Raw genomic sequence first — 11,165 nt, forward strand, 5'->3', positions numbered from 1 at the left:
GGGGAGGGGGAGATAGAGGCCCAGGCCTGAGGGAGAGCAGGCCCTGATGCCGAGGGGGCTGGCGACAAACAGTGATGTGTGGGTGGCAGGGGAAGCTTGAAGGTGGTGCTAGGGCAGGAGGCCCCAGAGCATCCCTGGGCCCTGCACAATCGGTTTGCAGCTGAACTGTGCCCTCACCGTGTTTGCACATGCCCAGCTTTGCTTCCTGAGCTTGCATTAGCTGTATTTGGAAGATGTTAGTACCAAAGTCCTGTCCACACTGGAGCCAAGAGAAGGGGCCCCTCCCTGGACAGAGGACAAGATAGGAGGCTGGAGAAGTGGAGGTTCACGCTCACAAGCAAGCATTAGTGGGACCTGCCCGGGCAGGCATTGGCCACCTGTAGTTCCATGTGTGATTCTAGGAGTCTGGAGGATTTGAGAACACCTGGAATCAATCACTCTGAGAACTCAAATCAACTCTATCCTCGAAGCCTACTCTCTATATTAATATGGCTTTGCTCTCATAGGAAATTTGTCCAGGAAAATAGAAGGTACAAATAACTTTGTTTCAGGAATTTTCCAGAAAACTCCATTCAAATGAATGGTAAACTATTGGACTTTTCAATAAATAGCATCAATGACTGTGTCTCAAGTTTTCTTGAATCCATTGCCTAAAAATCATCACATTATTGTGTCCACCAGTCCTAATGATACCATGAGCTCCACCCAGTCCTAACACCCCATCTCTACAGCACTGGATGGCTTCTAAAGCCCAACCACAAAGCCTCATAAATACCCCAACTTGGATGACCCCTCTGAGGGTCTGCTGTTCAGATTGTCAGGATAGGTGCTGTTGCCCCCAGTTACTTACCATGCTTTTCAGGGATACCTGTCTCCCCATCCATCTCCCTCCCACTTCTACCCGTATTGACCACATGTTAGGCAGTGAGCAGCTCTGGCCTATAGATAAGTTGTAGAGGGGTATTGTCAGGGAGCCAGATTTTGCTCCAAATAGGCCAAGTAGGCCAGTGCTGGGGAGGAGAGCCAATACTTGACTTTGTAGAGCTGACCTTATGAAGCAGCAAACACACATCAAATCACCCATTACAAGCAAGGCTTTCTTTTTTATTTCTTTTCTATTTTTTTTTTTTAGACCGAGTCTCACTCTGTCACCCTGGGTAGAGTGCCGTGGTGTAATAACTCACAGCAACCTCAAATTTGTGGGCTCAAGTGATCCTCTTGCCTCAGCTTTCTTAGTAGCTGGGACTATAGGCGCCTACCTCAATTCTCAGCTATTTTTTCTATTTTTAGTAGAGACAGGGTATCACTCTTGCTCAGGCTGGTATCAAACTCCTGAGCTCAGGCAAATTTTCTGCCTCAGTTTCCCAGAGTGCTGAGATTACAGGCGTGATCCACCACACCTGGTCACAAAGTAAAAAGTTTTAATAATTGATTATAATTATTTAAACACAATTTTGGTACATGCGGTAAAAATATCCAGACAGAGACTTGGAAGGGTACAGCTCTGACTGGTGCAGTGGGAAACAGGGGCTTAGGAAGGGCCAGAGCCTGCAGGGGAGGCTGGTGAGCTGCAGCTGAGTCCTGCACTCCGACCTTTCCCACGCAGCAGCAGGGTGGGCCTCAGCCTCACTTAAAAGAAGACTGTGTTTAAAAGTGGGAGGGGCAGGGGCAGCACCTGTGGCTCAAAAGGGTAGGAAACTGGCCCCGTATGCTGGAAGTGTCAGGTTCAAACACAATCCCCAGCCAAAACAAAAAGTGGGAAGGGCAGTGCCCTGGCAGACAGCGAGGGGATTGCAAACCCTGAGCAGGGCACTGTACTGCCTCAGACGGAGTGTCATGTGTGGACACGGAAGGGCTAGGGGACAAGACTGCTGCCAACACTGATGGAGGACTCAGCAAAGGTGAGCCATTGAGTGTCACCTGGTCAGGGGGACAGATGGCTGAGGGGGGATTCTGGGGGCAATGGGAATTCATATGGGCCTGGGCTGGAAGAAGAGGGATCTCAGAGGGAATTAGAATAATCACCACATGATCCTGGACAGAGATGGAAGGTGAGGGAAGGAAGGGGGTGGTTTTGAGTGACCTTAAGTCTGAACTCTAGACTTGAGGAGATCATAAAGGTAGAGCCTCATGCCCTGGGATATGAAAGAATTTGGCCAATTTCTACAGAGTGCAAGGTTGGTCTCAGAAATGCAGGGACAGCTCCTGAATAGAACTGGGCCACCAGGTCTGAGCTGACTTGGATACAGAATGAGAGAAAACCCAGTGCTGAATGTGGGTTCATTTGTGGGGAAATGTGTGCCAGGGCTGGACGGAAGAGGGAGAGCTGGGCCAGGTCAGGGCCATATGGAAAGCTATGCCTAGCAAGGGCTGCCTGATGTGTGAGGCACCTCTGTTCTTCCCCAGGCTGAGATGAATCAGATCCTCAGCAGGGCAGTGGTCACAGGAGCACTGGGGCAGGCTGACCCTGTCAAAGGCTGAATCCCTGGAGTCTCCTGGTGGTGCAGAGGGTGTGAAGGAGAAGGGTGCTACGGAGGCCACATGTGTAGCCTGGGTGGCCAGGAAAGTGGAGGTATCAATGACAGAACAAGAAGCCCCAGGGAGGTGAACTTGGGGAGACTATGAGTCCTCAGCTTGGGTGAAGTGTAAAGTCCAAGTGGGGATACCCCGTAATGTAGCCCAGAGATACAGCAACTTCTCCACGGGAACAGATGCTGATGGAGGCCCAAGACCAGCTGGCTTGCTTCTTGGTTCCCAGAAGGCCCAGCACCTGTTCAGTGTCCAGGGGCCTCAACTGTCCTTCTACATGATTGCATTGGATGTCCAAATGCAGCCGGAGAGGCAATTGCAGCAATCGGGTCCCATCTGCCACAGCAGACACATGTGCATGAACTCATCACACCAACGCCAGGAGGTAAGGACTTAGGAGCTAGCCACTTACAGGCAAGGAGCTAAGCAGCTTATTGGCTTGAGAAATAGCAGAATCGGACTCTGAACCACTTCTTCTGATGCCAGAGGTGCTCCTGACTCCTGGGCTCTGTGGACAGAGCAGAGAGACTGCAGGTTGCAAATCTCCAGGAGAGTGCAGGAGAAAGGAAGTGAGACAGAATCAAGAGGACTTTATGTACCACGCTGCCACCTCTTAGGAATTACGTCCTTAAAAGCCCAGAAACTTGGAAGCAGTTACTGCATTGTTATCCTGGGTGACTCATCTGGGCTCTCAAGACACTCAAAGAGTCCAAGGTGCTGATGCAGATTCATTGCTGAGCTCTGAAATGAGTCACAACACAGTATCCTGCCTGTGAGGACAACCGTCCAACCCCTCCCTACACCACACACACACACACCACACCACACACATACAACACACACAACACACACATACACACCACACACACCACACACATACACACACCACACCACACACACATACACCACACACATACTACACACCACACAGACACAACACACACAACACACACACACCACACACATACACCACACCACACACACATACACACACATACAACACACAGACCACACACATATACACACCACACATACCACACACATACACACACCACACCACACAAACACATACACACACCACACACATACACACACATACAACACACAGACCCACACACACACACACCACACGCACACACCACACCACACACACACACACACACCACACACATATAACACAGAGACCACACACACACACACCACACGCATACACCACACCACACACATACACACAGACCACACACACATACACACCACACACACATACCACACACATACAACACACACCACCCACACACACACCACACCACACACATACAACACACACACCACATACACACATATAGAACACACACACATGCCACACCACACACACATACACACCACACACTCATATACACCCACACCACACCACACACACACACACACATATATGTGCTTACACACCACACACACATAAACACCACACACATACACACACCATGCACACACATACACACAGCACACACACACGTGTACATACCACACACACATACACACACACAGACACCACAAACACATGCACGTACACACCACACACACACACCACACACACATACATACACACAACAAACACACAGATACACCACACACACCACATACACATGCCACACACACACACCACACACATGTGTGTGTATATACCACACACATATACACACTCATACACACATACACAGCACACACTCATACACACCACACGCACATATACACCATACACACCACACACACATATAGACCCATGCCACACACACCACACCCACACACACATACACACCACACATACCACACCCACACACATACCACACACACATACATACACAACACACATGTACACCACACACACAGCACACATACATGCCACATACACACACAAAAACACCACACTAACACACACACACCACACACATACACACCACATGTGTATATACACCACATCCCATGTACACAGTACACCACACACATCCATGTACACCACACCCACACACAGACCACACACCCCCTACCTAACAGAAAGTGATTAGAAAGCCCCCTTACGTCTGGGCAGTCGGTTTCTATCTCTGAAATGTGAGCTTGGTTTCACAACTTCTATTCAGCCCCTGGTTTTCCTCTTCCAGGAGTTGCTAGGCAATTGTCTGGTGACCTGCATCTGCTTCTGAGACAGGTGACCCCGCCACCATCACCAACATATTCACAGCCAGAGGTGGCTGGATTCCCCACAAGGAAGGTGATGGAGCAGGGCTGGGAGGAGATGCGGGACACGGTCTATCAGAAGAGGAACATGAAACACACATAGGCTCTTTCCTCGCCTCTGTGCTGCAGGAACCACAGCCTGGGAGCACACGTGGAATCAGCAGGTCTGTCAGCGATGCGCTCACTGAACCCACCAGTGTGCGGTCTGTCAGCGGTGCGCTCACTGAACCCACCAGTGTGCAGTCTGTCAGCGGTGCGCTCACTGAACCCACCAGTGTGCAGTCTGTCAGCGGTGCGCTCACTGAACCCACCAGTGTGTGGTCTGTCAGCGGTGCGCTCACTGAACCCACCAGTGTGCTTGCTGTCCCCAGCCAAGTTAAGCAGCTTCTTACCACACGGCTGGCCGGGGTACGAAGGGGCTCCACTGTCCACACCCTGGTCCTGCTGGGCCCATCCTGGGCAAGTGGACATCCTGGAAGAGTGGAGCAGCTCGTTCCATCACATGAGTTTACACAGAAGAAAGGGGACCAAGAGCTCTTTTGTTCTTTATAATCTGACTCTGTAACTTGGTTATTGTTTTGTTTCATTCCACATGCAGCCAGTGAGACGAACAGACTTCTACAAGGGGCCATCTCATCCACGTTAACAATGCCCTTATTTACTCGCCTTGGAGAATCTTCCTCCCATTTTGAAATACAGCCCCAGGCTCGGGGGCTTATGTTCACCTGGCTGCTGCCTCAGACCTCACTTTTGAGGCCTTCCTGGGCAGGGTCCTGCTCCATGAGTTGGAGACACGGAGGCACAAAGACAGGATCCAGCACCAAGCAGGTACCACTGAGCTCCTTCTGCCCACTTTGCCCTCTCTTTCCAGGATATCCTGAGCTGTGGACACCAGACAGTCACAGTCCTGCCTCCTGTGTCACTTTGGACTATCTGCTCCATCTTGACCCTCTATGTGCACATGAAAGGTCCACACTTTTCTTCTCCTTGCCTTCTTTTTTTACTCTGTTACCCAGATAGAGTGGAGTGCTGTGGCATCATCATCATCATAGCTCACAGTAATCTCAAACTCCTGGGCTCAAGTGATCCTCCTGCCTCCAAGCAGGTGGGACCACTGGTACCTGCCATGATACCCAACTAGTTTTTCTATTTTTAGTAGAAACAGGTCTCACTCTTGTTCCGCGTGGTCTCAAAACTCCTGAGTTTGGCCTCCCACAGTGCCAGGACTACAGGCGTGACCACCCCCAACGACTTGTTTTCTCTCTGCTCATTTTCTACTCCTCCTCACTCAACATGTCTGGCTCCATGTGCCTTCGGCTCCCACTCTTGTCTTGCTCCTTAGAGGGGCCCCCCCAACCTGGACCTTAGTTCCCTGGGGACTCAGCACTTCCTTGGACACCTGGACCTGACTGGACTCATCCTGATCCTCTACCAATGGTGGAGGGACAGGTCTTTTGAAATGCATATTTTAATATAGTAATAAATTTTTCAGGAGTTCACAAAGAAAAAAAATGTTCTATACTAAAGACCGTAAGAGAAAGCACCAGGTTTTCCTGGAATGCCTGTCCTAAATGTCATCAAAATGTTTTCCTTTCAATATATCTTTCACCTTCAGGTAAAGGAAAAAAGTCACTGGCCAGATCGGGTGAGTAGGGAAAGTGTTTTAATACAGTTATTTGTTTACTGGCTAAAAACTCCTCATAAACAGTGCCCTGTGAGCTGGTGCAGTGTCACTGATGCAAGAGTCATGAGTTGTTGACTAACCGGTACAACAGTTAGTTCAAATTTCGGTTGGTACAATTTATAATGAACAATCCGTCTGATAACAAAAAAGGTTAGCAATACTATTTTGGCTCTGAATTTGGACTGACAGGAACATTTTGGTTGTGGAGAACTGGCTGACTTCCATTGTGCACTTTGATGCTTTGTCTCAGGGTCATATGGTACACCCACGTTTCATCACCAGTAATAATAACATGGCCCAAAACGTTGTCTCACCAAAGGCCTTGGAAAACGTCGGCTCTGCTCTGCTTTTGTCCATTGGTGAGACACTTCAGGGCCATTTTTGTAATGCCAAGATTTCCAGTTAAGATTTTCTGTTCCTTTATTGATGTTTGCTTGGTCTGCTGTGCTTCTTATAGTCGGCTGACCATTTTGACTCACAATTCAGTGAATTTCTGCAATGTTTTCATCAGTTCTGCTTGTTATTGGCTGCCCTGATCTCTCTTCATCAGAGTTGCATTCTCTTCCTTCAGGAAAATGTTTAATTCATTTGTATGCTATATTTTCTTCATGACATTCTCCCTCTAAACTTGACTAACAGGTCCCTGATTTCACCTCCACTTTTGCCAAGTTTAACAAGAAACTTAAGTTCTGTTCACTTCTCTAATTCAAGGTCCAACATTTTCACTATAGTGCACAAAAGACACAACAACAATACTGAATGCCACTCAGCAAGACGCTGCCAACATGGACAGGAACACAGCTACGACAGGCTGATAGAACAGGCTTGCGACCTTCCCGCATTGTCTGCACAATGCTGCAAACACGAGCACACAGCGGCAACTCTGGGCACTTGATGGTCAGACCTCAGATTTTGTTCTTGAATTATTCAGGATTATTCTGATAGTCACCCTACATGATTAATTACCTCACCATGCATCACTTGGGCTCTCAATACACCTCTAAGCAACTCTTTTTCAATAACCCAGTGATTCTGGGAGAAGTACAAAGTGGCCTCTAGGAAGTCCCTGGGGAACCTGGAAGGAAAATGAGAGCCAGCTTCTATTTGGCCTTATACGTGACTGTCCCAGGAGATCCATATGTCTACTTTGGAATGTCACCAGCAAGTGTGCGTTCTGCATGTCCAATCTGCATTTGGTATTGACACGTGGCTGCTATGTGTGCATAGGAGGAAAAAAGTCATGTTCTTTAAGCTTGGTATTTATACTTCTATCAAAGCAACACATGCCCTAGTACACATTCAGATGTACCACAAATTCCTGCAATAAAGAAAAGAAGTCTCCTGTCACCTTTTCTTCAACTCTGAACCCCAACTCTCAGAGGAAAATCTTTTCACTTTTCTTCTGTGATTTTTTTCTGTATTTTTTAATGATACACTCTGCAGATTTAAACATCTACTGATTTCCCATTGTACAAAAGTTATACTCTAACTCTCTTAAGCCAAAATATCCCTTCCCTGGCCCCTGTACCTGCTCTCTCACTCCTGTTCTTTTAATATAGCTGTGTCATCAGTTTTGCCCAATCAATGTGTAATGTCTACATCATTAACAACTGCGAACATGACTCAAGGCTAACCTCTATAATATGCTATGAGTACATTTTTTTCTGGTGCAACAATGGTTTTCGGGAAGTAGTAAGTACATTCTTTTTATTTACATAGTTTTCTAAGCACCTATTTCTTATTCTTAGTGAAATTCTCCGAACAGAACTATAAAACTCAAGACATCAGGCATTGTACTAGTATTTTTTCCTTGGACACATCCCTTCTGAAGCCTCTGTCCTCTCAGCCTTCTCTGGACAGGCTGGTCCCACACGACTGGGGCTCCTTCTACCACAAACCAGGACTCCCTGGGACTCTCTCCTGTGTGGGACCTGAATCTCAAATCATTTTTCTCAATTTACTTCTTCTTTAGATTAAGTTTATTAAGAAAGATGCTTAGGAAATGCATATTTGGGGGATGCTGCCTTCTGAATTGCCTTATACCACCTGACTCTACCCAGGTGCCTGCATGTAGATGCCGAGGACAGGATTCAGAATTTTGAAGACTTGCTACTGAGTTTTCCAGCATCCAACAGGACTATTGAAAAGTCGAGGAGCATCTGAATTTTCATTGTATGTATGTGAGCTGTTTCTTCCCCTATGAAGAGTTTAAAAATCTTTTTATCACAACCTCTGAAACATACCCGACAAACCTTGGTGAGGGAGCGTCTGTTTGCTGCGCTGCGAGTGGGAGGCCCTGGGGCCTTGTGTCCTCTGTTTTTGAGATTTGGAGATAAATGACATCTTTGACAAACTTCTTCCTCTGTTCCTCCCATTCTCACTTGGAATTCCTGTTAATATGATATCAGGCTTTGTGAATGAAACATTTAATTTTCTTGTCCTTTTCTCCTATTTTTAAATTTTCTTTGCATTTTTGTTCTAGTTTCTGAGAGATCTTCTCTTCTTTATCCTGCACCATTTCTTTTTAATTTTTTCCTACATTAAATTTTTTTTAATGGTCTTAAAATTCTGAGATCAGTTTTTGGTCAAGTTGTTTCCATTTTAAAATATTGATTTTAAAATTTAAAAACTTATAATCGCCATAAGTTGGAGGCAGTTAGTGGCACCACTGGTTAGTGGCAAACAGCTAGTCCGCTAAACCTTCTTTCCCTTTTGAAGTTTTGTGGCACACTGTTGTCAATAGTGAGTCTTCTCTTGAGCACAAATCACTCAAATATCCCGTCAGGACAAGTCAGTTCCACTACAACCCGAGACTGGGGAGCAGACAAAAAACAAAATATTCTTTTAACCTCTGAGATTTGGGGGCAGAGATTGTGCCTTCTTGTCTTGCTGACACCCGCAGAGGCAGACTCTCACATCCCAGACAGCAGATCTGTCCCACTCTGAGAAGCCACGTGACCCTAGGGCTTGGCCAGATCTGATTTGACCCAGATGGCCTGAGGTTAACACCTGAGCAACAAACCTGGAAGCTTCCAGCGCAGGGAGAGGCCCTCCCTCTGCAGTACGCCCCTCCCTCTGCAGTACGCCCCTCTGGTTCGTGGGTTTTCCTGCTGGAGCCCACACTGTCACAGGCAGGACCTGAGATTAAGAGAAGCATTTCAGTGCAGGTTTCCTTGGTGGCTGTTTCAATCTGATGCACACATGGGGACAGGGCCAAGCACTCTGAAGGAGCAGACAGAAGCCGTGTCAGTCGAGTGGCGCCAGCAGCACACCTCACAGCACCGCCACCCTCACGGCAACCTGCCACCTCCTTTAGCAGGTGTTTTCTGTGTGTTGTCACCTGAAAATGACGCAAATGCCAGTGGGTGGGTCACGGCAACTTTTAAAAATGTACATTTAACTACTGTAGTGACTTCATCACTCTCTGACTCAGTGGAAACTGCATTTTAACACCAGCAATCAATCATTTCACCACCCCAGGTGAACAGGCAGAGAACACACTCACAGCCCTGTCTGTTCTTTGCTTCACTTGCTGCAAATTCTTCAACCCTGCAGCAGCAATCAGGTGGCTGTGATCCTGCTTTGGGGAAAGGTAAAGTCTCTTTTGGTATTTGGTTCAGAGGCATTGTAGCCAAATAGTCAGTCCCCAAAGATGTCCACACCCTGGTCCCTGGGACCTGTGAATATGTTACATTATATAGCAAAGGTGACTTTGCAGATGTGGTTAAGGTTATGGGTCTTAAAATGGAGATATTATTCTGAATTATTCAGGAGGGCACAATCTAATCTCATGAGCCCTTAAAGGTAGAGAACCTGGCTGAAGTCAGAGAGATAACGTAGGCAGGAGAGATTCAAAGCAGGAGAGGGACTCAATTCCTTTGAAGATGAAAGAAGTGGCCCGAGTCATGGGGTGGCCTCTAGAAGCTGGGAATGTTCCCCAACCAACACCCAGCAAGCAAATAGGAACCTTGGTCTTACATTCACAAAGAAATGAATTCTGCCAACAACCTGAGTGCAAAAAGAAAAAAACTCTTCCCCTCCAACTCCAGAGAGAAATGCAATCCTGCTGACACCTTGACTTTTGCCCAAAGAGACCTGTGTCATGCATATTTAAACTAATATACATTTGTAGCCAGGCACAGGGCTTATGCCTATAATCCCAGCTACTTAGAGAACTGAGGTGGGAGGATTGCTTGTGTTCAAGAGTTCAAGTTCGGTCCGGGCAACAAAGCAAGACCCTGTCTATAAAAGGGGGGTAGAGAAATGTAAATATACTATGTTGGTGTTGGACTAAGCCATGAAGTATGATATTTCTTATACCAGTGACAGGGAACTAATATACAAGGCATCAGTGATGGTCACAGAGTTTCAAACTCCCACAAGGAGCCATCAGCAGGGATCTATGTTCCTGCTCAGTCTTTAGTCTATTTATAGCCCACTTGTGCTTGAAATCTCTTAGAACATGAGCAGCCTTCCTAGGTTTTATTGGCTTTGAAACTGCACACTTCTGGCCCGGGTTTTCTTTATTAGTGGGGGCACGGAACTCTGCATTCCGTAAGCTTCTCCCCTGCATTGGACTGAGTGGCAAGAAGAGTCCGGGGTTGGCCCATCTCCCCTAATTTCATTGGCATGTCATAAGGGTCGAGTCCCACCTGTTGGCCCGTCTCCCTGATTTCACTGGCATGTCATAAGGGTTGAGTCCCACCTGTTGGCCCGTCTC

The sequence above is a fragment of the Otolemur garnettii genome, unplaced genomic scaffold (genome assembly GCF_000181295.1).
Source record: "Otolemur garnettii isolate 467f Iridium unplaced genomic scaffold, OtoGar3 scaffold00045, whole genome shotgun sequence".
Lineage (NCBI taxonomy): Eukaryota > Metazoa > Chordata > Mammalia > Primates > Galagidae > Otolemur > Otolemur garnettii.